Source organism: Cygnus olor, chromosome 9 (assembly GCF_009769625.2).
Source record: "Cygnus olor isolate bCygOlo1 chromosome 9, bCygOlo1.pri.v2, whole genome shotgun sequence".
Taxonomy (NCBI): Eukaryota; Metazoa; Chordata; class Aves; order Anseriformes; family Anatidae; genus Cygnus; species Cygnus olor.
Window position 1 is genome coordinate 23016798 of NC_049177.1, and position 27993 is coordinate 23044790.

Consider the following 27993-nt stretch of genomic DNA (forward strand, 5'->3'; position numbering starts at 1 on the left):
TTACTTTCCTTGTGTCTGAAGATTCAGTACAATTGCTGAAATGTTCAGTTAGCTGTTGGGAAACAGAAACACTGGGAAACAGAAGAGTCACAATTTTTGAAGCGCCAGCTCCATTGCAGAACAGTCGTGATCTCTGTCGTGATCTGCTCCATAATTTTGTTGCGTGGGTGAGTGTGATTTTTTCCCATTGTGTTCCCTGACTCACAGAGTACTTGATAAAGGGTGTGGAGAAAGAACAGAAAAGAAGTGAGAGCACAGACCAGACATTAAAGGTGTACTTAGACTGCAATGAAATGCTTATTCTTCCCTAAGAAACATATCCTGAGCAAAGCAGATGTGTTAAGACCCAGAATTGCACAAAGCCCTGTATACGTAGTACCCTTCTTCCCAGTCCCACTTCCCCAGAAGGTTGCTGAGGGCACGGCACTTGCATATGGCACAAGGAGAGTGTTGTGTTTGACCACGATATGGATCTATTGCCTCTTCTATCTCTTTCCTCTTCTAAACAATTTACCTTATGGCTTACCATGGAGAAATAGCAGCATAAGGTTGTAGTGCTGTGGAAATGGGAAATGGGTGGCTAGCAATATGATTACTTTGCCCGAAGAAGCTTCAAACCCCTGGGTAATGCAATGGAATAATATAATATTGTAATATAACAGTAATGTATGAGCGGGTATAATAGCATATAGTAATAAATAATTTTATATAAAATCATAGAGCACTGACATATTTTTTCTTCACTGAAATCTACCACTTTAAAAGTATACACTTTTAATATTACTGGATGAATATATATGTTTATAAAGAGAAAGAAAATTCAGTAGAATTTCATTAAAACTAAAAAATCTGAAGGAAAAAAAAGTCTGTAAAAGTAAAGTTCAATGATCCCAATTCAAGAAAAAAAAAAAAAAAACAACAACAAAAAGGATAAAATATTTATTATTTACAGACTTTAGATAACCCAGTTATTTTGCATGTTACAAGAGATTAATGGAGAAAGGGAAAATGAGACAGAATACAATTTAGTTAAATGTATATCTGTCAAAATTCTTCCTCAAATGATGAAAAATAACTGGCTAAACCTATTAACTAATCCATTTCATAAAAAAATAAATAAATAGTGCTTTAGGTAAAATTTCAGTTTTTATAGTACCTGATGTGTGATGAACTTGAAATAATCCATGTATAGCAAAGTAGAGATTATGACTAAAGCACTGCTAAAGCACTTCCCTCTTTCTTGGGTATGTGCAATACCCATTGAAGCAATTACAATCACAGAAGGAAATTACAATCTATAAACTACTTTCAAATTGTATTAGCATTATATAGCAGATCAAACACATACCTGAAGTAAATTCATTTGATGGAGCTACATCAAAGACAAATTCAGTTTAGTATATTTAATTTCCACCGTGAGTATTGAACTGGAGAGGAGTGTTTAAGCTCATAATTGGCACACCAACGTATGGAAGAGAAGTAAATATGCTATTAATTAAGCACTAAATATTGACACATAGCAAGATTAAATTATATCAAAACATTAAATGTAACTTGCTTAATACACTATGTGTATCTGGAATTGTAATTATATGCTGAATTAACTATATGGAAGGCGGAAAAAAAAATCAAAATTTTTCCAAACACTTGGGACTGACCTGTCTTTACTCCAACAGAAGTCAATGACAAAACAGAATTAATCAGAAATGTTGTGTTGTCCCAGCTGTACAGCATGTCACGAAGAACTGTTGCACTGCTGCTTATACCTGAGAACATGGACTTTCCATTAGTATATATGGTACTATATAAAGATATTACATTAAGAAAATCGTCATTTTTATTTTTTTTTTCAGTGCCATGCTTCAATACAGGAGAAAGTAGAGTGTCACTGAGCCTACACTACTACTGTTTTAGAATTTGTGTTTTGACTGCTTTGTGTCAGGCATTCAATATTAACTTCTTGACAATAAAAACACAACAAATTGGGTAAGTAACTTTTTATAGCATGTACATTTCTCAAAAGATAAGCATAGGAAAAGAAACCGCTAAGAAAGGTAGAAGGGCAGAATAATTTTTCACACAAGTTTCAGACATTCACAAGAAGTGACATTAGAATTTGCAGCACCATAAGGACTTCAGGAATGCTCAAAAGTATTGGTAGCAGAGAAAACAGAAGAGAATATGAATTATATTAGTGTCTATCATTGGTTATCTTATTTCACATCGTGCTTCCAGAATCCTTGCTTGTGAGACATCAACCGTAATAGAAGATATTGATTTAAATCTCTATCTCAATTTGCTAATACTCATTAAATTCTGAAAAATTAAAAGGCTGGATGCCTTAGAACCAGGAGATGGAAATACATTAATACCTGTGGATACAAATGGGAGGAAAAACAGTTTTTAAATTAAAACACTTTAATATATAGAAAAACAACTATATAGCTTTTGACATTTTTTCCCATAGGTAACACTATTCAGATATATATATATTTTTTTTTCCCATGAGATAAAGGATCTCATGTACTTTAGCTTTTTGTTCATGGTATATTCTATTCACAGTAGCTGAAAAGTTATGCCATTAGGGCATAAATATGTATAGGCTGTTAGTATAATCACATTAATAGCTTAAGTTCTGCCCATGTAGCTGAAGTAACAAAGAAACCTTGTCATTTAGCTATGTTTTTCTAGTGATAACTGTTATACTGGAAATCAGAGTAAGTAATACTATATTAGAACCTATATATAAGCTATTATTGTAGTCATAAGTCTATGTAAATACCTGTCATGAAATATATTTTAATTTAATAACTACTTTCAAATACTTTGACTTAGAGATGATGATTATGCATGTAAAAACTATAAATATGCATAAATGCATGCGTGTATGTAAAGATAAAAGTAATCAGGATAAATGCAATAACTTACACAACAAGGGTAGAGATAAGATTATGACTGGTCCATTAAAATCTATGAATATCTGCCATTGGCTTCAATTAGCTTTGAATTAGGCACTTAAACAGCAGGAAGCAAATGGAATATTCTATTTGATTATCCTGGTCAACGAGCAATGAATGCATAAAAATAACTGTACAAAGACCCCTATGGAATTGGCCTCTCTGAACTATGCTGAAGAGTGGCAACTTTTTACAATGTTATTCTTACTTATTTTTTTACTGCCCAAAGAATGCTGGGTGTTTCAGAGGTAACGGACTGACTTCTGTGTCTGCAGTGAACTTAGGTGCACTTTCAGAGTTGCTGAAGAACAGGGGTCCACAAGTGCATATTAACATTAATGAAAAATTATTTCAAGGGGATTTTTTAAAAATGTTTTCAATTTGGTTTTCACTACAAAGCCTGGAAGTTGTGCTATATTTTCATGAACACAGCCAGTGGCAAGTTTCAACGGAAAGGAAGATACCAGTGACTTTAAGCAAACCATGCCTAAAGTCACCACCACCTTCTGCAGTTAACAGGAGGACCTGACACAGGTGAATGACCACAGTGCTACAAATGATAGGAGACCCAAACAGAACCTGGCTAAATAACATTTAATGGGCTGAGATAGGCAGTGTTTGGGTAATAAACATATCGACTTACAAAATTTACAGAATGGGTCAGAGGTTAATTGTGGAATTTAGAGGACTGCCAAGTCTCACAGTCCTGCTGTGAATCTCCTCTGCTGTCTCTGGTGTCAGACACATCTAAGGTGGTATCTCATAGGGTTTTCTTGACCCACTGCCTTGCTGTGTTCAGGGCCAGTGGACGATGCCATTAGGCTAATCATTCCAGATGCCTCCCTGCTGCCACCTCCAGCATCAGCAGTTGCTGTCCCAGAACAACCACCCAAACAAAATAGGAGCTTTCAGGCTGATGGAAAGGATTTTCTTCTGTATTCTGGGGTGGCCTTCTTACTCTGTATTTCTTCTTGTATTAGGCTATTTTTTTTTTTCTCTGCCTCATACTCTTTTGTAGTGGTTTTGTATTTATCCCAGACTTTACCAAGCAGTTTGGATGCCTCTGGATCTGAAAAATATGCCCACCTACCCTGTGCCAATTGCTGTAGCTATCTAGCAGAAGGGAAAATATTAATTACTGCAAGAAAACCATATTTTTTTTTGTCCTTTCTTAATCCAAAACTGATCCAAGCCATACAATTTTTGGTCATGGCCACAGATACAAGGTCTTGATGCCATCTGGAAGGAGCAATATTGGAGGACCTATGTGTTTTCCTCTGCTGGATGTGTCTGAGGATATCAGAAATGGCAAGCACTCCCAAGAAACATTTAAAAATAAATTAAACAGAAAAGAACTTGGGTTAGCATTGACAAAAATCACTGTTATATCTAATTTCACTGAAGTGAAAGCATATGTAATGCTGATTAATCTGCAAAAGCAATATGCTTACTAAAATTGAAAGTATTGTGTAGTATTTTTACACAATTGCAAGCACAAATGAAATTTCAAGTAATAAGCTTTTTTTTTTTTTTAAAAAAAATATTTTATTTTTAAGGTAATTTAAGTAAATTGAAAAATATAAGGTCAAATAGATGCTGGGGTAGATGAGCTAAAATACTCTTCAAAAGCCTAGAGCTATAAAACTAGCAGTCTACCTCTGGGAGTCAATGCCAAAAGAAAACAAATACAGTTAGGTGCTTCTGAACATCAGTCTGACACAACACACACGTTGCATCTTGCAAAATAAGTTGGCCAGAGCAGCTATACAAAGTAAAAGATTTTCTTAGTAGAGAACACGTAGCTAAAAAAAAAAAAAAAAAAAAATATCAACTTAGAAACATAGGCTGTCAAGATAAAGAATAGTGACTAACATCCAGAGCTGAACTAATACCTGCAATACTTGAGGAATGATGGGCCAGCTGGAGTAAAATACCATTGATGTATTTTACAATAACAATTTGCATATTGATTAAAACCCATAATTTAGATTGCCTTAGGTTTGCTCTGAGCTGTTATACTGATACCTGCCAGCCTCTTAACTGTGGATGGAGGAAAATTACTTGTACTGTCAATAGCTGTTTACCTATATTAAAATAATTAGCAATCAGAGTGTACTCCACTGCCTTGCACACTGGGAGTCTAATTAACTTTCTTCTTTGGATTTATACATCTACTAGCAAATAAATGGAAAGCCATCCCACGGCCTCCATCACGGGAATGTGTCTGTCATTATTTTGGGAAGGCAAATACCAGTTCAAACAAGGACACGCTTTATGTCAGAGATTTGTCACTGTATCTTTTCAGTGCATCGTGCCATTATGCTCCCTTATTCAACACGGAGCATTATTCAACACGTTACACTGAGTGATGCACTGCAATGACAAAATGTTAATCTCCATTAAAAATTTAAAAGACATACAGCTATTTTCATCTGGGGAAGCTGGTGCTGATTCATCTGCGGTCCTTCCCAGCTGAGGCAAAGTGGCAGCCGTAACTCCCAAGCTATTACACATTACTGAAGGACCATCCTTCAGTTCAACTTCCAGCAGCAGAAGCTGGAGAGTAAAATTGCTTCATAAAAGAATGAAGTCCAGTGCTTTTTTTTTTTTTTTTTTTTTTGCTAATATATTGCTATAAGAATATAGTACGACTTCCCTATTATTTGCAGATGATTGTCAGAGACTTAAGTACACTGGGCATCATTACAATCTCAGGCACAATTTTACTCAGGAAATGTATCAACGTACCTACTCCTTTCTGTGGGTGGGAGGGTTCCAGTTAATTCTGTAGCAGTTTCTGCTTATCTACTCAGGGTTTGGGGAAGCCACTCTTCCCTCCAGAGAGCAGAAGCAGGATTACACATGGACTGGTGAAGGCTGAGAATAAGAAACCTTTTTCTTCATGTTTACTGTAACATCCTTTTGTGATAGCATTCAAGTCATACTCCTATAAACATAAATAATGGTGCTTTTCACTAAGAAATGTATTAATCTGAATAATGGCAACATGAATAAAAGAAAAAGAGGGAAGAGGCTGATGGCAGAAAGCTTAGGGAGGATGGTGTAGGTGCTCTCAACCAGATGGATAGAGTGATATATACATGGATTGGTTGATTTTAAGAAGATGTAGAAATGCAGATTCATCTCATGCCTTTATCTTGGACACAGCAAATAAATCATGGTGACAACAAAGAGCTCAAAAGATCCATGCAATATTGGGAAATGTAGGGTAAGGCAAAAAGCAATGCAAATCCCAAGAAAACAAAAAGCCTAACCTAGACCATGAGGAGCTATGGATTCCCTGACCAAAGAAAACAAGATCATGAACAAATACAGTAAAAATGGAAGGTAAAAATCAAATATGGGAACAAAAAAGCCCATAGAAAATAAAAGTGGAAAAGCTTTTATTGTTTTAATTAAGAAAGATTGCGAGAATGATGAAAAACATTACCATGAAAAATGTCTGAAAGTAACATAAATTGGTAAAAATGCTTGATGGGTGACAGCAAACAACTGTGTTGAAGAAAAAACATTTTTGAAAATCAGAAATAGAAGAAACAAAGACAAACAGTGAATTTATGTTACAGATCTGAGCACTCAGACATTCTCATGCAGTTATAAATAGGACATTTAAATAGGGTAGTTTGTGGGGCACGTAATTCCAGCTGACATGAGGAATTGTTGAAAAGCGCGAGGAAACCTGTGTGCTGCTTGTTAGAGTAACAGCTTGTGACTGCACTCAGAAACAATTCTCTTAAAGATCCAGTCTCCTTCTGTTACAAATAGCACAACAGAGGATTTTTGACTATTATGGGGAGTGCCACAGGTGATTATAAATAATGGTAGGCAAATATGAATGCACTGTCACAGAAATTTTAAGTGTAAAGAATGTGAGTAAGAAATAATACCTAATGCAGAAGAAGCATAGCAAATATTTTTTTCGAGGATAATTAAAAAAAAAAAAGACAATAAAAATAGTAGAGCATTTTATTTTATTTATTTTATTTTATTTATTATTATTATTTATTATTATTTTTTAAAGATTGATCTTTAGAATCACGAAAGATAAAGATCATGTTCTGCAATATGCCAACACTGTATTGAGCAAATATTCCTTGACCCCATTAGCACAATGACAAGCCAAATTTATAATTAGATTTGGCATAGTACTAGCATGGCTTTTGGTTGTCTTGATGCATGAGTCAGGTCCTGTAAGAATACACCTTACATTGAAATGCAACATATAAACATTCCCAGAGACATCTAGCACCTTGTACCATTGCTCAATACATTATTGTAAATGTAGCATTCTTCAGCTTCTACAAGTGATACTGCTAGATGGACATCCAGTTTTACAGCCCCTTAGAAGTGAAATGTATGTCATTATGGATTTACAGGCCTCTTTCCTACATTTTGTCTGTGGTTACATGTTGCCTAGCAATGCATCTTGCAGGTGTTACTGTAATATAAAAATGAATAGGAGAATAATGGTAGTAAGAATTAAGGATTTTTCCTTGTGACTCACATCACAGTTTAACTGTTGTTGTTTTCCTGTGTAAATGCTACTACTGGGAAGGCAGTTTTAGGAAAGCTCAGAAAAATCCATGCTATTCATTTTAACTCTATATGAATCTCTGACTATGAAAGCAATAAGAAAATTTATTTTATTCTAGTCATAAACTAATATCTATATGTATACTTATATATTTTTAAAAATCTAAAAGAAAAATGTGAAAGTTACTCTTACTTGGAAGGAGTTTAGCCTCAGAGGTGAGGAAAGCTAAGACTAAACTAGAATTGATGCCCTGGCTCTAAGCAAGCTGGTGTTTCTTCTCTGGGATCAGCTGTGGGAGCAGGTGTGTGCCTCATGAGGGAAGCTATAAAAGTGGGTTATGGGACACAGGTCAAGATATTTTGTGGAGCTGATCAAGCAGATGCTGTGATAGGAAGCCAGAGGATGAGGGTAAGGAAGCAGATGCTAAGTAGGGCTTGCTCAGGGTTGAAGCACAGTACTGGTGGGGCTCTGTCTGCGATCTGAGAGCTTGTCAGGGAGGGTTAAAGGAAAGAGGGTTTTATATTGAGACACAGCAAAGGCACAAATTCTTTTTACATCTTTGAAAAATTACTAAGGAGCAAAAATAAAACTTGTTAGTCTTCACTCTTCTTCAAAACCTCTGTTTCATGTATTTTCATACCTATTAGAAAACCTGCTTTAAGCTTCTATTTTCTTTCTTTCTAGGAGTTATTTGTAATCTGGATGGCTAACTTGATCCCTCTACTATAGTTTACCAGATCATTAATTATCAGGGAAACAAAACCAGGAAGTGAAAATTAAGTTTTTAATAATAATGAGCTTGACCTCATGAGTTGAGTTTGTTAGATAAATTCAGCTGTATTACCTGGCTGAGTGAAAAGTGGGCAGAGTTAGAAGGGGGTATAGCTTATTTGAATTTAACCAGGATTTGATACCACTCTTGAAAACCTATTGGGTTGTATAATTTAAATTAGTACAAGGTTAACTCATTTCTGGAAACAGGCTAAATGCAAGTAGCAGGCAGCGTTAGACCCTGCTGTGCTGAGAGATGTCCTGTAAGGCATTTCAGGCTTGGGTTTAAGCTTGTGAATTTCATGACTAGTCTGGGAGTGGGAGTAAATGCCAGCTTGTTGAATTTCTAGTCTGACATTAAACTAGACAATTCCTGCCCCAAAACAGGGACTTAATGTAAGAGGGCCAGGGAGATCAGGCATATGGGAAGAACACACAAAATGAGATCCTTCTGATATAAACAATTACAACACCCTCTGAATGGCTGGTAGAAACCTGAGGAGCAGTAGTGCTTGCAGTATGGCTCAGAGAAATGTAATCAGCCCTGCAAAGTGATTTAGAAAATAATCCCAATACAACCCCCAAAGCCCTTGTTTACGAATCACATCTGAGCAGTGTGGAGGGAGCACTTTCTCCCTAGAGCAGCAGCCGCAGCTGCATCTTGATATAGTGGCATTTTGTAGGCATAACAAGATAAACCATGAGCCATTTGATGGTGTCCAGAGAAGGCAGAGTTCAGAGGCTTGAGAGAGCTTGAGTATCCTCTTACGAAAGGCAGGAGGAGATAAGTTGCTTCCTTTGCTTCTCTTTATATTATTAGAAGGCTATGGTGGGATTCCAGATTCCTGGTACTCACCATGTGCAAACATTGCCCGGCTATGTACCACCTCTCCCTGCTTACTGAAAGGAGGAAAGTCACCAATCTTCATTTTTTTTAAACTGTATTATTTCCTATTAATCATGTGATCATGTATAGGAAATGTCTGAAGGTTTAAGAAGAAGAGATTCTATGGGTCTCTAACTGCACTCCTTTTCCAAGTATTGAAATCAAGCGTTATTTTCCTTATAGAGAAGGCACCTTCTGACTTCAATGACAGCTTGAGAAAAAGAAGCTTATAAAATCCACTTGGAAAGTTGCTTGCTGATTCATGTAACAACAACTGGTGTTTGAAATGGAGCTAATTAATATTCTCATTACGATAATCACCTTCAACATTTCCCTCTATTTTTCCAGGCTCTCTCTTTAGCTATCTGTCTCTGAGATAAGAAAATTATTATCAGTGTATCAGCCCAGATACATTTCAGGCAAAGAATAGCAAGAATTAATTCTGGTCTGTCTGAGGAGAGTACAATTAGGAAGCCTTCATGATGAGACTAAATCTCCAGATGATTCAATCAGATATACTCAGTTCAGACTGCTATGAAAATTTAGTACTCTGTTTACTTTCCAAAATGCACTTAGAAATAAACTCCACTATGGGGGGGGAAAGTATTCTACCTGTAAATAATCTGAAACAAAGCAGTCATTTTGTAATCATGGAAACTTGTTTGTAAAGTTGAAGCTAAAATATATGGGTCTTTGAATATATGGATTTTTTTGCCTTTGCATAAGTATTAATTGTATTGGTTCAGTGCAATATTTCCAAAAGATACAAGATTAAGACATCAAAAGTTCTTTGACCCCTCATTTTTCACGTTTTCTCTGCTGCTTGGACCTATGATCAAGAATAATTATAATAGATGGTAATGTCTGAATTAGTTTCACTGGAAACTGATTTGGGTAGCATTATCCAGGCTTTTACACATATATGGTTTGTCATGAGTTTTGTAAAGAATTCAGGAGGGAGGGGGGAAAAAAGCTTCAGATCTGATTGATGTTCTCTAAAAAAACCAGATGAGTTTCTCTGACTTCCACCTTGTCTTTGACTGTCCAGAGCTGTGAGTAACTTTTTGTTCCTGATCCCCTGGAGATCATGACTGTCACTAATGAATACAACCATTAAAGGATTCCACTGCCCAGAATTCTTGGAAATGAAGAAGGAATAAAAAACAGCTAGACTTCTAAACCATGCCAAATAATGGGAGAGTGACTTAAAAAGAGCTATTCATATCTTTGAAAACTCTTCCTTCTGAGCCATTTTGGAGAAATGGTCAACAAGCAATTCCGCCCATGTGTCTTGGACTGGTCCCTTTTAGCACAAGGTCTTGAATTCTGGAGCAGTTTGTAATAGATAACTCTAAAAGTGGTTGTTTAGTAGACTTGAAAATAACATGGAAGCAACAGAAGGACAGTGTCAACAGAAGGAGAAGTGTTTGTACATTGCATAGTTTTGCTGGAACTTAGTCCTCTGTACTGAAGATGGAGTACCTCAGTAAGATCAGTCAGATGAGGGCTTGCTGGTATGAAATGCAAATAGGCCTATCTGGAAATCTGCTGAAGTAAGCCACAAGCCTGGTATCTGTTAAAAGAAAAACAAAACTCCCACACACTTGACTTAATAGACTCCACCGAGAACTCATTGCTGCACCATCGCCTTTGTTTTCTGCAAATGTCATCCAACATTGTGTTTCACGTTTGCATTTTGTGCTTTGTTTACTCTTGTTTAGTTTGGAGTTTCAGATTCAGGCAGCCCTCAAAACACAGCATAAAACATGCATAAGGCAAAGGAACTCTATGAGGCTTCCTCAACTGGTTTCTCTAAGAAACTGAAATATTTTTCTGGTTTCAAACAACAAACCAGCAAACGCTTGCTAGTTTCTTGTGAAATTGTCAGCTCCCAAACCAATAGGAAACAGAAATCCACAGAGCAAAAAGTTATGGCAAAACTTTCATGTGTGCTGTCCATGCTTTGTCTAGAGGCAAAAATTCAGACGCCAAAGTTTTTCTGTTACAAGCCTGTCAGTCTATTTTCACCTTCAAGATTATCTCTTTTCAATTAATCTATTTAGCTGTTATATTCTTCAAGTTCATACAAGAATGTAAAATGTTTTAAGGCATAAATAAACTTTTCTGCAACTGATCAACTATAGAAAAAATTCTGGGAAGGTATTTTTATATAACCTAGTGTAGAATTTGTCTGTGATCTAATATGCCCATATAAAACTTACTTTCATTCCCTGTCCTGAAGTCCTAGTTTTGAGATTCCTTTAGCTGAATGAATTAGATCTTACAGTATGTAAACAAGGGTCTACTCCTTAAATTGAGGTAGAGACTTTTTGAGGATTTTAGATTTAATGGTAAAGAACTATTCTATCATTTCATAAAGTTGGCTATTGGTTTGTAGTTCAAAGAAGAAAATATTTGAACCAGGTACTTAGTAAATGGAGTGGAGGATTTACTATCAGATTGGCTTTTTGTAATGGCACATACTTTTCATTAAAAAGAAACAGCAAATAAAGATAATGAAATATTTACTTAAAATGAATTGAAAAATTTTGTTGTTACCTTTTGTTGCCTGTTAAATTGAGCACTAATTTTAGCATTAATCTAGTGCTAATTTTGACAATTAATGTTTGTACTTTTAGAAATGTATTGTAATAATTTACATCTTTGCACAGTATTTTATAAAGGTATTAACTCTACAATTTGCAAGAAAAAGACAGTGTGAGTGGCTGGACAAAATCACAGAGCCAGCTAAGTCCAAATGCAAATTTCACACTTATCTGCGGGTGAAAGCTGTTTAACGCAAATGTATCATCCCAAGTACGTCTCCCTGCAGGAAGATGACCCAAGGATGACATCATTAAGGATTTCACTAACTAGTCTGGTTTGTTCCTGCTGCTGAGGCAGCTCCCGGCTGGATTAACTGCCCATCTAGAGCTGCTTTGCTGTGTGGCAGGAGTGGGAAAGCTGCTGGGAAGCTCGGTGGTGGGTTAGTAATAAATGGGCAATAGAAGTGCTACTTGTATGATGGGCCTACTTCAGAGTGAATAAAGTTACCTGGCTTCAGTAGAAGAGAAAGAATAGATGAAGAAATCTAGGTTGATTCAAAACAGAATAATGAAGTTGCTAAATGACAAATTTGTCGGAGAGATTTCTGTACAATTGAATCACCTTCTTGTACTCCAAATGCAACTTTCATTCATTAAATGCACTGACAGCACGCTGGTCTAAGTTATATATGTCCTTAAGAAAATAAGTCTTTTTCTTTTAAAACTATGGATTATTTATCTGCTCTTTTTTATTTTGTCAAAGCTAGAACCTATCTGTGTTGATGGGAATTGGTCTAGTTCTTAAAAGTTTTTTGATTGTTATGCCTATTTTTAATTAAACATTCTCAAAGAAATTTTAAACCTAAATCTTCTGGGACTATATCAGGAAAAACACCTCACACCATATATGATTTCCTTCTTCTTCCCATGTGCACACTTTACCCCTGAGGGTAACTTGAATATGCTTTTATCTAGTTTTATCAGGCTGTTCTACAGCTGAGCACTCTGCAATATTGGATTCTAGATAAAATTATCTTTAAATAAGTCAAGTACTTGGCAACAGCACTCTTTCTAATATTTCTAGAAGCTGGTAGTAGTATGGGGCATGAACAGGTGAATATTATAAGAGACTTATAGTAGTTATAAGGAAAAATAAAAAATATATTTTTAAATATGTATTTTCTTTGTGGGTTGGCTTTTCCCCAGGTATTTGTATGATCAAACTGTCCCCTGAGAAATGCTTACTGTAAGGGGGAATTTCTCCAAAAAGCCTGGTTATGACTGACCATTTGTGGAACTTACAACATAGCTAAGAAACTCACTAAATACAGTAGTATTTAACCCCCCCAAAATTTTTAAGCTCATAATAACAGACAAAAATATATTTTAATATTATTAACACATAACAGACCACAGAAATAGGGCAGATCTTAAAATCCCTAGCCAGAAATCTGGCAAGTCTTCAATTAAAATGAGTGGGAACAAAAATCTGCTTCCATTCTTTGTATCTCAGCACCTGCTGTTATGACTATGGGAAAATAATAAATAAATTCAAATTTTGCAAACAGCCAATAAATCTTATGTTAGCTACATGGGAACTATGATTCTGTTGAGACCTGAGTGAGCCAGAAAGAATAAACTTGAGAACTTTCTATAATTTCCCAACCCACTTATTTTCCAACTCTCCAAGAGTGTTTCAAAGCCTTTGAGAACATGAATAACTCTTCCTGTTTTAGAGAATCATATTCATCCAGTCGAGAAAGGGAAATTTCCTGACTGTGATTATGTGGTTAGCCACAGCTGACCAATGAAAATCACATGCAGGTTTGGAGTAATGAACACTGATGTTCAATAAGCAAAATACATCGGAGGGAGCAAATATTACATTAGCCCAAATAACAAATGTAAACAACTGAAGATGTGTTCATGAATATTTCATGAACTGAAGCTGAAACTAAGTTTGACAAATTATTAATTTTCCATTTCTGATAATAAGCATTTTCATTTCATGTTTCATGGGATTTATCCCGGAACTTTAATAATAAATTGTGTATTAAGAAATATTGGAGAATTAATTCATTCATAATGTATGAAGAAGGGAAAAAAATGACTTGCCTTTGAGTTTGGAAAATCATTTCTTATTTCTTTTAGTAGATAATTCCTTAAAATCACCTATCCATGTCACTGTATCTGTGCAGAAACGAAATCTGTTACACTGCTGTAAATACAATATGTTGTTAGTGAAAAAAAAAATCTGAGACTTCATTACTTTTTAAAAAATGCATGATTCAAGTGTAGTCTTCTACACTGCTTTATGGAACAGGGCTAAGATCTCTTTGTTCCTCCTTACTGTAAAGTTCATTAAAATGTCAAGCATATATTAAGCATTGTTGCCCTTTTTGACCTTAACAATTTACTAATATTTGAACTATTGGCAGGATTGATCTCTGCTGAAAAACTGTTTGCTGAGAAATTGATTGCATGCTAATGTTGTAACAGTCCTTATGGTATAAAATTTTCAGAAATTCTTGTTCTCTGAGCCTTTGTGGGAGTCAGAATACTCCAGATCTGATTAGCTGTATCTCATGGCGCTCAGGGTAACCTGTCACTACAGCTTCTCGAGACTGTATTGTAATTCCATCATCATTCTTTCCTTACTTTCCATAACTTCCTGTTGAAGTCCCCTCTAAGAGGGGAAATCCTTCTAATGCCCCCGGTGTTCTCTGTAAGACACAGCTCTTTGTGGTAAATCCAGAAGTGTGCCCATTCCACTTGAAGTCTGTGATACCACCAAATCCAAGACCCACAAGACAGCAAATGCCACTCTTCCTGCTTACATATGTGAAATTTAATACCCTCCTGACCATTTTTTTCTGTGTACTCTGACTGCATGCTTTTCTCTTCAAATCCCAAGCTAAGTTTCTTCCTGTCTCTTTTCTTGTGCAGGCAATCTTTACTTCATTCCTTCATCAAAAACTGAAAGGCAGGACCAGCTCCACCTGGCTATCAGCTATGTGGGAGGTAAGTCAGATACAATTGGACTACGAGGTGTGTGCTTCCAATGGCAGACTTTTTTGAACCTTCACGGAAAAAAATTATGAAACAATTATTTATATAAAGAGAAATACCTTCTACGGTGCTGCTTAAGAGTGTCTTAAAACAAAAGCTATACACTTGAGGGCAATGAAATAGTTGTTTTCATCTCAATTTTACTTTATGCTGTTCTTTGATCTAACATGAAAATCATTACAACTTATGAGATAAGGCAGCAGACAAGACCCTGGGGGATTCTTAGTTATGTAACAGTATATTCAATTCATTATTTTGTGGCTCTCTTCCTCAAATAGCTTTCTGAGAGATCAAGTTAGTCAAAGCTACCATGGGTTTTTAGCTTTGCTAAAATCTACCGTATTACATGCTCAGTGAATTTCCACAGCTTTTGTTCGAGTCACTGACAGCACCTGTCATTTGCCTTTTTATGTCTTGAAAGCTGCTGGTGGCAGCATAATCAAAGATGCTGAGTAAAAATATATGTCCAGAGCAGTGGCCCATAAAAGGCTCCATATATTTTAGCATAGACTGTATGTGTTGTAACCTATAGTGTTTTTTTTCTTGTACGTATCAACACTTTATTGCACAATCAGGTATCTAGTCAAGTTAGTAATAGAGAAGTGCTGTTAAGGTAGAAAAAGAAACTGAAACTTTCATTTTTTACTTGGAAAGGAGGAGGAAATATTTGCTTAACCAGTTGAATATTATAGCTTAGGAAAAAAAAAGGTCACCTTCTCTTCTGAGATGTTAGTAGCAAAATGCTGATGTTCCAGGGCTTATTACTTACTGCTCACTTCACAATGGTTATAAAAGTGCCAAGATTAAGGAACTAGTGTTTCCACTACAGCAGAAAATCCCATCTCTCCAGTCTAACATTTGAATCCAGGAAAACAATTTTTACCTCTTCTACCTTCTGCCCCATAAAGAAAAATAAGTATCAATATTTTTTGATTTTTTTGAATAAAAAAGCTTGAAATTTCATTTCTAAACTTTTGCTTTAATCTATGGTTTGTGTAAAGAAACAATCAGAGAATAAAGACATCTTCAGAAGATAGACTTCTGTTTTGTTCACTCTGACTTCAGCCATGAAGATGTCCAGTGAAGTACTTGTAATATGTGCCCTGCAGAAGATGGCATGGGGTGGTCCTCTCCAGCTCTTCTGTCCTAACAGGAGGAAACAAAGGACGGAGGAAAGTTGTGCTCTATGCCCACCATCAATGGGGAAAGGGCTCTCCTTTAGAGGGTAGAGTTATTAATACAAATATTTTCCTCCTCTCTTACCGGTGGACCTTGTCTTGTAACATCTCTATATGGTTGATTACAAAGGCCAACGTTATTGGACTGGATGATGATGATAGAGGAAAACTGAAGATACTTTTTTTCCTGGTCATTAGTAACGAAACACACAGTTGACTACTATAAAGCCTAAGGGATGGTTTAAACAGAGAAATAATAATGCTGTCTTCAAGGTTATAATCTTTCTAGGTCTACAAGCGCCATACTTCGTAGATGGAATGCAGCTGAGGAGGGTCTGCAGACTGGTGGAGAAGTAAGTGTTGCTGCTGTGTAGAGAGAGCACCTTCTACATCTGTGGGGAAGCACTGGAGAAAGACCAGAAAATGTTAAAGTACGTGGCTGGGCCTTACCTGCTGCTCAGAGACAGGTAGCTACCTTTGGAACCAAACTTATGTCTTTGGAGGGGAAGTATTCAGTGAATCAGTGGACATGGCTGAAGCCGATGATTTTCCACACTGAGAGGTCATGAGCAGAAAATGCTGTATTTTAGAGTCAAAAAAGCATATTATTTTTCTGTAGTAATACTATAAAGTCACCTGTCGTACATAGACCGTATCATGAAATACTTTAGTCTTCTCTTCTTTGAACGCAATATACTTTTGAGGAATGAATCTTTGGTAAAGTAATAGCCTAGTGTACTGCAGGCAAGAACATGCAGTTTTCTGTACATTAACTGTGAACAGCAGCCACTATTCATTAAATATGTTATATACTCTGAGGCTATGAATGCTTGTTTTTTTCAGCACCAGTTGTCATTAGATCTTTGGACAGGAATATTCTTCAGATTTCTATAAACAAAGTAGATTTTGTGATCAGATTTTGCTAGCAGATTTACTCCTTCCATTCAAAGAATTATTTTTGTTTGGCTAAATGAAATGTTGAGAGATGCACGTGCTATAAACCACAGCACAATTCAGTGGGAATGGTTTCCTGTTCCGTGACTTCTGTAACTCCCCTGATCAAATTCCATAATAAGGATATAATTTTTGTGTTCTCATTCAAGACTCAGAATGTATTATGGGGTATTTTTTTAATTACATGCTATAAGATTTTTTTCTTTGTATGTTTTCAAGATTTCAGCTACATCAGAAGATGTGAACAGAGTGATAGCTCTGATCCTCAGGACATCAGAAGAAAAAGCTGCTACCTCCTAGCAACAGTACCTTCATATGCTTCAAGTCAATAAACTACTAAGTGTTTGAAACCCAATCTGGATTGCCACCCACTGAGGTTCTGTATATTTTATTTACATGTTTATTTGCTTGGTTATTTCAGGGACAGAGAAAAAAGTAGCAGTATTCAGGGAATTCCTACACTCTGCCATTTGGGATACATAGTAATTCTGGGATGCAACGGATCACCTTAAAGGTATATAGAAAAGTATTTTTCAATGTATTGCATGCATTTTAATCTGTGGGAGTACAGGTAACTGTTCACAGGAGACTCATAATTTGCATTATTTTTTTCTATGGGTTTCGGAAGGTATAAAATTCCTTTTAAGGGCTTTCCCATAAAAGTCTAGCCTACTGGGAAGAGGAGGAAAAAAGGGGGTGGAATTTCTGCACATCTAAATGACAATCTTGGAAATGTAAGCTTTTGCCACTATATGCAACAGTTTGTGAATCTTTTGTAACATTCATAAGGGACCATAGAATATTTCTAGGAAAGAAAAGTAGGTTAGACTAAGTTGTACAATATCCACAAAGGCTCTGAATGATGCAAGTACCTGCATTTTTCTGAACTGGCAGGAAATGTAAGAATCACTTGACAGAATCAGTTGGAAAATAGGTTATAGTAAATCTAAGTAAAAACATGACTAAGAGTTTTTAAAAAATAAAGGTTGTCCTGTCTTTAACACAGTCAGCAGTATCCTTTATTCATATTTTCTTATATCTTTACTCTATTTCCCTTTATATAGATGGCAATTTGAGTTCAATGCCGTCCCTACATTTCGATTTCCTCAGTTTTGGAGGTAGAAACCCTGTATAGACAAGGGTTAAATACTTCTAAGAATAAAAAATGGTGAAGTTAATATAAACTACTTCTGACAGTTCTACTTGAAAAATGTCAGTCTTTAAATGCATCTATTTACAAGTCTGGAATGCTGTTGAACTTGAGGTCTTATTTCAAATAACCAATAACAGCATGCTAGACTTTATCTTTAAAAGTGAATTATTTCACTGATAGAATTTTAATTGTGTGGGAGCTGCGACAAAAGCTCCCAGTGACTCCAGAGCTGCCATGGTAGCCAGTATGGTTCTTTCGCAGAACCTGGGCCATGGACAGGAACAAGTAGGAGGAGGCACCTGTGCTCAGTTACCTGTTGTTGTCCATCCTTTATAGCTTCAGGAGTAGATATATTTCCAGTTTGTGTTCATTTTGGAAAATACTTTCATTAGGGATAGGGTGTTTTTCCAGTCCTGATGAATGATCCGCATGCATCTGAAGTTGGTTTAGAATACATTGCATTTCTAATGTCGTTGCTGTGTTTCGAATTGAAATGTCACAAATATATTTTGGAGGAAGGTACTTTGCTTTTTTGGGGGGTATTAGACACCATTACCTGTGCAACAGTTCTTAGGTTCCTCTGTGACTCCATTACACCGTTGCTGAGGTGCATATGTTTTCCAATACCTAGTTTTGAGGAGTGATCAGAAACATAAATTTGCTCTGAGATAGTGCTTATGTTTCAGAAAAAAAATGAATAATTAAAGACCTGTTCTCAACTCGCACTGGGAGTACAATTGTTTGAAGGGAAGAAAGGTTTAAATCACTGACTATATAAATACAGAAAGATAAGCTACAACAAGCTAGCTGAGCTTGTTGTAGCAAAGGGCAGTTCAACCTGCAGGAAACAGAAGCTGCCAGCTGGCCCCAGATTTCCCATGCTGAAGAGCAGTCCTGCACTTGTGAAAGCCATGGGACAGGTGTGAAGGTCCAGATTAGGGACAGTAACGTGCTGCAAAGACATCTATTCTTGCAGGAAGACTTCTCCAAGCATCCTTTGGAAGTAGGTTGCAGCTACTTTGCTGCATAGGGAGGTACCAAAAGATAATCATCAAACATTGCTTCTATCATCTGTTACTTCTGTTTCCTTCCTTGGAAGAAGCCATTAAAGCTAAAAGTTTCCTAAAAAGTATTTCCTTAGCAGAATATTTCTTTGAGTGACCAAGCACTCCCTTAGGTTAAAGGCTCCTTATTTAATCAAGTAATGCTCAAGTCAAAACAAACCCTAGAATAAGTCTTAGTACACTATGATCATCTTGCTGATTTTTAATTTAGAAATAGCAGTAGCCTAGTTCAGCTTTATTTTATTCTTCTCCTGTTATGTTATTGCAGTGCTGGAGATAAATCAGTCTTATGGAAGCATGTGTTGTATATTTCAAGGGATTGTGAACCAAAGGTTAGTCTGAGAGGGAGAAAATAAAATTTCATCCCTAGAACTGCCAGTATGAGGACTATGGCTCAAGGAAAAGAGCACTCAAATTACTAAGAGAAACTGTGAGTCCATGGTAGCAATTTCTTCACAGGCAGAATTAAAAAAAACAAATCTTGCAATGAGAGGCTGTAGTTATTTACACTGTCTGGGAAAGCTTCTACTTTCCCAGGTATTAGCCATCAGCAAGACCATTTTAAATGTGTCACCTTCTACCATATGTTCCCTCAGGAAAATAAAAATTTAAAGCATAATACTTTAAAAAAAAATCATTGCTTAATTTGGCAGTTTGCAAAACATGGCATTTGTGAGAAGCTGGCACAACAATTGTCGAAGTGTCTATATCAATACAAGGATGTAAAACAAACTCCCTGGCAGCAGCATGCACAGCTGTGTGTGCCCACTCCCTCCTGCCTCTTCCTACCATGTAGTGCTTTTTTGGTCTGAACTGTTTTTTGATTGGAAGGGGGGATGTGAGATTGGAAATGTCTTATAAAAAAAGAAAAGACCTTTAAAATGCAGCTAATGCTTCTGCAAATAATTCTTCACAAATTTGACAGTTGCTTAAAAAAAAAAAAATCAACTTGCCATGTGGAAATGTGGTGCATGGACATGGGTGGAACAGCTAATACTAATTAAAGCATCTCTGCTGTGCTTCATATCAGCCTGTTTTGTTGCAGCTGGGATACCGAGCAGATCTTGGAGGTCATTTTTATTGTGGACAGCCTACCGCAAAATAAAAGTGTATGTTCTAGGTAATAGGGAGGCTTGCCTATCAGGGTAGGGATACTTTCTTGAAATAGCGCTCTTTAGGAAGCTCAGGCCCTCAATTCTTGCAAATTGCCGGTTTTCATAAGAGGGTCTCAAATTGCAAGGATTTTATTCAGCTTAAGAATTTACCGATTTGCAGAGTGGGTTCACCTGGGCTCCTAAGGATATCATCACTGAGTTGCAGATCTTTAAAACAGAATAAATTAAAAGAAACAACTGAAATAAAATTAGGTTGCTTATGGCTGCACAAGCAGTTCATATGCATTCCAATGTTAACTATAATGTTTCTTTTAATATCATTTACTTGCATATTTTTTGGAGTATTATACAGCTTGAAAATCCTTAGCAGGCATTTGAAAACTATTATACATTATTACTTCCTTAAAATCATACACTTAAACCAGGTCACCCAGCTGTTTAGCATCTGATAACAAGATTAAAAGGATTGATTGTACTCTGTAAGACTGCAAATACCTATTAATCTAGGAGACCTTGGAAGTTAATCAAAATGATATTTCTCTTCTGAATATGATATAAACAGTTGAAAATACATTTGTAATTTGCAATGGGTATTTTAGGCTCTAAGATACATTATTCTTTTTGAATATTAATCTTTTTAAGTGCTTACAGTAATTATTATAACTTTGCATAGTAGATAGTTAATACTCCAAGTTTCTGCAATTTAGTATATTGGAACTGTCCATATTTCCATTAATTCCATCAGTCAAACTTAACTTTCTTCCCACCTCTAAGAAGTAATTATAATTATTTTTATGACCATATATATGCTAATGAAATAACTATTTCATGGCATTTTAATTAATTCTCAAAATGCTTATGGACTCAACACTGACATTGTCTCAGAAAGACTAGTGCAAAGAAAAAAAGTCAAATTATACTTGTGGCTAACGGCAATAATGCAGGAAATATTGCCAAATGCAATCAGAGCCATCTTATTTTGGTAAATTCCTTAGCTTCAATTTTTCCTTTGTGTAATTATGGAATTAAATGCTTTCAAGGTAGTTTAAATCTACATTTTGCAAAGGTTTTTGTACACAGATACTTTAAAATCTTTATTTTTTTTAATCTTTTCTCATTCATTTATTTCTCTCTCAAATTTGTCAGTGGGATGGCTCCCATTCCCTGTTTTCACTGTTAGAGGAAGCTATGAAAATGGCAGGACACTTTTATGTAAATAAAGACATGTTTTCTGCATTAAAACTGCAATTTGCAAAGGTATCTTAAGCTACTTTGGTGCCCAGAATAGAAACTGCCCATTGAATGTTAGAGCACACTGGAAGTCAATAAAGCAAAAGGTGTTGAAAAATCAATTGGATATTCTTGAAAACAAAATGGGTGGGAGGAAAACTTCCAAATTTTTCATTCAGTTTGAAAATTCTGCTTTGTTTCATTCCTGAAAATTCCAGGCATAGGCATATATTAGAATAGTGTTTGATATTTTAGGGTCTTCACTGACCATCTGGTATTATGGGAGTCATTATGGTATTGTCATATGAGGTGATTTACTGAGGAATGGGGCTTTTGGAGAACTGCGGAGGGATGTTAGTGGAGAAAAATTATGCTTGCAGGTCTGAGGCAAGACAGAAAAGCCTGCACAGACTTCAGTGAGTAGGCTGCAGGAGGTACTTTCCGTCATTTTGTAACTGACCCTCCCAAGTGGGCTGACTCTGAACCGCTCAGGGGATGGTCTCTAAAACCCAGTATCCCTTGCTTCGATCGCTCTGTGTGACGGCCGCAGAGCTGGAGACTTCAGCCAGTCCTTTGCCTTAGGTCAGACTCTAACTCTTCAGATCTTTTGTTTCTCATCTAGGCTTGAGCTTCTATCTTTACTCTGAATTCCTGCAGTCTCCCCCTGGCACATCAGTGTCTAAGGCACCAGAAAAATTTCTGTCTTAAACCCAGAGAAACTTCAGAGAGTACAGTGGTTTGACAAATATTTACTTTCTAATGGCAAACAAGGTTGAACATTAAAGATGTGAATTATGTGCCAGTATTGGCACAAGCAGTTTTGAAGGGAAGAATCTTGCACAACTAACAATGTCATTTCTTTTTCTACTCATCATTATCAGTTCTTTTGTCAGCGTGTGTTGTGTTCATTGACCCTCTCCTGTCAAAAACAGTAGTAAGGGCAAATGCACTGAGTTCAGCTATTTCTGGAGCACTGCATTTCTTCTTCTCATGCACGATAAACCTAAAAAAATATTTCACATTTCTATCATCTGGAGGAGACATAGATACAAATACATGCAGATCTTTGCAGATGCTTATTCCTCTGGGGGTCAGATTCTGGCTTTGCAGTGGTGGCACTTGTGGCAGACTCCTTTGGGGTCATGGACATTGTGCCTAGGCTGGATCCCAACTGTGCAAGCCTCGTTCCTTCCCATGAAAATGTCTGCATAGTCAAGCATCTTTATTTCATCCTCTCTTTCAGCACAAATGACCCCTTCTGCAATTGCTTCGGCAGAAATAAGATCTTGCTGTTGCAGCTGCCTCAGAGGCAGTGACTGCTAGGCCAAAGGAGATATAATAGCTGCTTTATAGGGCGAAATCTTTATATCTCCAGCAGACTCAGATATGATGTGCTTGTTTGCTTTCCTCATCTGTGTAATATGAGGTTTACATGAGCTATTTTTGGTGTCACCTCAACACAAGAAATATCAAGAGTTTGCCTTGTTTTCATCTGAGGATGACAGGCAGAAATGTTGCAGGTTGGAGCACATCTTGGTTACATATGTCTTTTCCTTCTCTTCTGCTTAAATTAATTTCTACTTTCCCCGTCCTTCCCTCATATGTTTTAACTGAAAGCAGTCATTGAGATTTTTGTATGCGTAGCTTTCTGGATCAACGAAAGGATATCAGCATCTCTTTGGAAATGCTGTTCACTTGCCTGATGAGTGAAATGAGTTTCATAGTACTGGATCCTGATCTTGCTTTTTTTGCCAGTAATTAGTTCTAATCTAATGAAATTCCTACAGGGATAATTATATTAGAAGAAGACCTGAAGTCTGTGCCCAAATATATACCATTACACCATATCATAGCTCTTTCTCTGAAGTATTCAGCATATGGTACTTCAGCCAAATTCTACAAAAAGTAAAAAGAAAAAAAAAAAATCTCATCAGTGTTTTTATGGATTCTTATCTTACCAGGAATTTTATGGATTCTATACATCAGAACTTATGATTTTGAATTTAGCCACTTTAAGGTATTATGGCAATCATATTATATATATGTATTATATGTATTATATATATTTTATGTACTCCCTAAGTTTTCTTTAATTATTTCCAAAAGTCATTGAGAAACTCAATGTTGGATAACATTTGATTTTGAAATAGATACATTAAAGAAAGAGTAGTGGATGTGTTTTTTTATATTGTTGTTTGGTTTTTGTTTTTAGGTACGGGGCTTTGGAAGGCATAGTAGACCTTTACATTAGACTACAGAAGAACGTCCAATGCCGCTGTATGCCAACTTCACCATAGGACCGGGATGAAGATAACTTGTATGGAATTAAGGCTCCGTTGATAACTATTAAATATTCAAGCTTGTAAGATTTTTTTCTGGTTAATTTTCTTTGAGTGTATCAGTAATACTGAAGGTTTTGTGTTCTGTGGTTGGAGGAATGTGACTTTTAGAGTTAATGGGGTGAACACTCATTAATAATTTGGTCAAGATTCATTTTACATAGTCTTTCAGTAAGGACAGGGGGAAGAACAGTGCTCGCTTCATGTACTATTTGATTGATAATTGCAGAGAGTGATTTGAAGTATTCCTCAAGCTCACTTGCAAGCTCAACTGTTTGAACACAAATGTTATTGTCAGTGCCAGTAGCACAGAAGCAAGTCTTTTACTCCCTTGTAGTGCAGACAATGCTAAAGCATGCCAGTGTGTGGTTAAGTAGGCTAAAAATATAACTATTCTGTCTGTCTGCAGCTCTTTAAGTCTATACCCCAGCCGCATTCAGACTACCTGAGGGCACTTTCAAAGAGCCTCAAGCACATCCATATCATGGGACTTCCCCACAGTGCTTGAGGTTTGCAGTCCCCTGAACAAGAACTGAAAACCACTGCTGATGTCCTGGACACCAGCTCTCCCCTAGTGCCTCTGCTCTCCTTTCCTGCTGAGGCTGTGAACACAGAACAAATGTCCTTAGATGCTGATGACTTGAAGCCATCTCAAAGTCATCCAAAGCACCAGCTGAGGGCGACTGGGAGTCTTTTATGGTACATGGAGCATCCAGGAATTTTCCATGGTGGCACCACAAACAGAAGCAGTGTAAGCAAGGTGGTTTAGCCATGGTAATCCTAACCAAACTGTCTTCAATAGTAAAATCAGTGATTTCATTCTGATTTGTACAGTGTCTGTTTTCTATTTTTTTCTACTACTAAAACATTCCACTTTTGTTTTTGTCTTTCAAGGACAAATAATGTTGTGAAGTTAAATTTTCAGTTTGAATCACAGTCAGGATAAACACCATTTTTTTCTGTAGTTCCCAATAATTGCTTCTCTTATTAGAACAAATTGAGAAAAAGGTTTTGCTAATTTTTAAATTGATTGATACATGAGTTTTTGATGATGGAAGTAGAGAAAAAAAAAACCAACATCAGCTTTTCAGGTAAACATTTTGAATGGGACTGCTTTTCTTAACACAGTTTATATTTAAGCAGGAGACAGCATGCCTGTGTTTTGATCCAGAGCTGTGTCAAAGCTGCTCAGCACTGTGAGCCCCCATTGTAGACACACAGGTCAGACAAGTCCTATGTAATTATAGAAAGGTGGAAATGCTGGTGGAAAAGAAGTGTTCCGAGAAGCAGGCTTTTCTGTATCTCCACTGCCAGAGATACAAATGAAGTGCAGCCATGACTGTTGCACCTCCTAAATTCAATGTTTTGTCTTTCTTCATGTCCTACTGCCCCTCTCCAGGGCAGTGACAGGGCGGCTATGGCAATGCAGACTGGACATTGGGGCCATGGCAAATTTAAGACTAATGGCCTCAAAAAACAAACTTTTTTTTTGTATACTGATCTAATATATAATATATTCAAAAATCATTTCTTTCTTGAAAAACGTCTCATCTTAAAAATGTAAATGAATGTTTTAATGGAAGGAAATAAGTTACTTCTAATGTACCATATGAAATTCTGCTTCCTGAAAATGAAACTGCATATTGATGTGATTGAGATTTTGAAAAAAAAACAAAACAGTGATATACAGACAGATGATATTTAATGGATTTGAATAGAAGGTAAGTTTACATCTTGTAGAATTATGTAAATTTCTATCTAAATTCCATACTACTGTGTAGTATACAAAGTAGCATATGAAAATCTACTAGAAAGTGCAAAGATTAAGCATGTACAATAAATAATATTAATGTGATAGAGTAACTGATGCTGAAACTGCAGGGATATTTGCACAGTATTATAATTAAATTTCTGAAATTTGCAATGCAGGTGGTAAATGCTGTCATTGGACTCAGCATGCTACAGAAAGCTGCTAAAATTCATAGACACAACTGTTTATAATTAGAAAACTCTGCCCATCTAAATCTAATCATGTGTTCAAAAGTTTGGGCAGTAACTGTAGATCAAACTGTTAAACAGTAAAACTGAAGTGTTGCTCTACAAGGTGTCTCAGATCTTGATTTCCTTTAAGCCAGCCTTCACTGTACTGTGCTATATTAGAAATGTGAGTTTAATTCAGTTCAGAATTGAATGTTCTAGTGGAAACACTATTAGGTATACATGTCTGTGTGTCAGTTCCCCCTTTTCCAACTGCCTCATCCCATGATTTTACAACTGCAATCCGATGCAAGAGATTAAGTCAAATTAATAATTGTTTCCAGAGCGGAATTTTAGGGTAGAATGAGGTTACTCTTGATTTTGTTCCTATGACCTGATCCTGCAGCGCCAATGCAAGAAGAAACATTTATGTTTGAACTTGTGCCAAACCTCACTACTAAAATGCTTTTCTTTCCGCTTGCCTCCTCTTTTCCTCTGTAACATTAGGGAAAAAGATAAAATATTTTTACCTTGCCAACATGTGGTTTTCCTCTTTTTCATAACGCAAAACAAACAAACAAACAAACAAAAATGTTGCTTAAATTCCTTCAAATGGGAAGGATTATTTTTATTTAGAAGGCTTTTTAAAAATATCTTTTCTTGACTACTTATAAATCTTTATCATTACAAAACTCCAATACAATCAAATAAGAACAGTTGAAACAGTTCAAGGGAAAAAAAATGGCTCTCCAGCAACCTCAGTAGCTTTAACGATCTGGTAAAAGACCAAACAAACAGATATAATTATCATAAAAAAGCTATTACATAGCTCATCCCATCTGATTTTTTTATGGGATAAAAATTGAAGTACTTAAAACCATCAGAGGTTTTCTCTGCCTTCAGATGCTACCCTTTCCCACTGAGCTCATTGCAGCCATTAAGGCTCTTGCCCTGAGAAGGCCTCGGATAATGAAATCCATACTTCTCTCTTACTGGAGCAAATTGGCTTAGTTCACTGATTTACTGTCTGTGCTGTACTGTCCGATGACACCAGTATTTGAGTATGCATCTGCGTTTCAGGTATACATCTGACTCTCGCTGTTCCTCACCGTAATGTCCAAGTCCCTTAAAGCCTGTGGCGATAAAGTATTCTGGACTTTGTATGGGAATAATGTAGTTTCTGGTCCTTTCCCCCTTTTCAATGTAAACAATAGACCTAGGTGAAGAAAAAAAAAAACGCAGCTTGTGAGTTTCTAGAGTTTTGTAACATATTTTCTGTTTTCTTTTAGGTCCATCATTAAAGCTGAACCAGATTAGATCTGAATTTGTTCTTCAGCTGGGCACAGCAACCCAGAGAGACGTCATGGTTACCGAGGGTCACTGATGCTTGAAGATCTCTTCAAACAAGAACAAAGTTACTCATCTGTAGGTCTGCAATCACCTCTGGATCCAACCCTAGAGAGCAGGGCTAGGTATGGGCACCCTACTGCAAGGGGTCTTGGCTGGCCCACCAGCAAGTGGCAGCGGGGGACACTGCTCTTCAAAGTAAGGTTTTGTTTTCATAGCCTGTGCACTTAATAGTGTATCACTATTAAGGCTCTTCCCTTAACTGTGGCCTGTAAGCGTTTTTGTACTACTGAAAAGTAGCTCCTAAAATATATACTCGAGTACTAATTGATGTTTCCACTCAATTTCCCTTTCTCCAGTATGTACATTTTAAGTATGTAGCAAAACATGCTTGTGGGGTAGACTTGACTTACGATGACTAGACATTTATTTCTGTTTTAATTATTTTGGTAACTTTTGAGGTGATTTTTTTTTTTTTAATTTTATTTTTGTTTTTATAAACCTTTGGCAAGCCTTTAAGGCAAATAACTTTGTACTCAGTCTTTACTCATGCTGCATGTATGCTGCCTCAGACAGATGCTTTCGTACGGTCTTAAGAACAGGTTTCTTTCTGCTGGAGTGATTGATCTGGCCAATAAATAAATTCCCACATAAAATTCACTAGGAGCAATTGATATGTCATGGAGCAGTGAACTAAAGGTTGAGATTTTTTCCTTGCTTGTATTTCTCCCACTAATCCCAGTTTTAACCATTCTTTCCCCCCCCCTTCCAAAGACTGCACTTCATTTCAATCTGTGTGCGCGCTCAGGCTGGGGTTGAATGACCCTAACAAAGCAAAGAGGGAAGAAAAGC

The 27993-nt window shown here is 36.5% G+C and overlaps 1 long non-coding RNA gene across 3 annotated transcripts; it reads left to right on the plus strand.

The window, feature by feature from the left end:
• Window positions 1–27913, plus strand: LOC121074942. 3 transcript variants are annotated; one of them, XR_005822639.1, is made up of 8 exons: window positions 1–167; window positions 1854–1986; window positions 14662–14736; window positions 16252–16429; window positions 17136–17240; window positions 17338–17430; window positions 23691–23840; window positions 27084–27913. It is a non-coding gene; the product is annotated as an uncharacterized LOC121074942 (long non-coding RNA). The 3 variants fall into 3 exon arrangements; XR_005822640.1 differs by lacking the exons at window positions 1–167; window positions 1854–1986 and adding an exon at window positions 7878–7920 and having other exon boundaries at window positions 16236–16429; XR_005822638.1 differs by lacking the exons at window positions 1–167; window positions 1854–1986 and adding an exon at window positions 7878–7920.
• The last annotated feature ends 80 nt before the right edge of the window (window positions 27914–27993 follow it).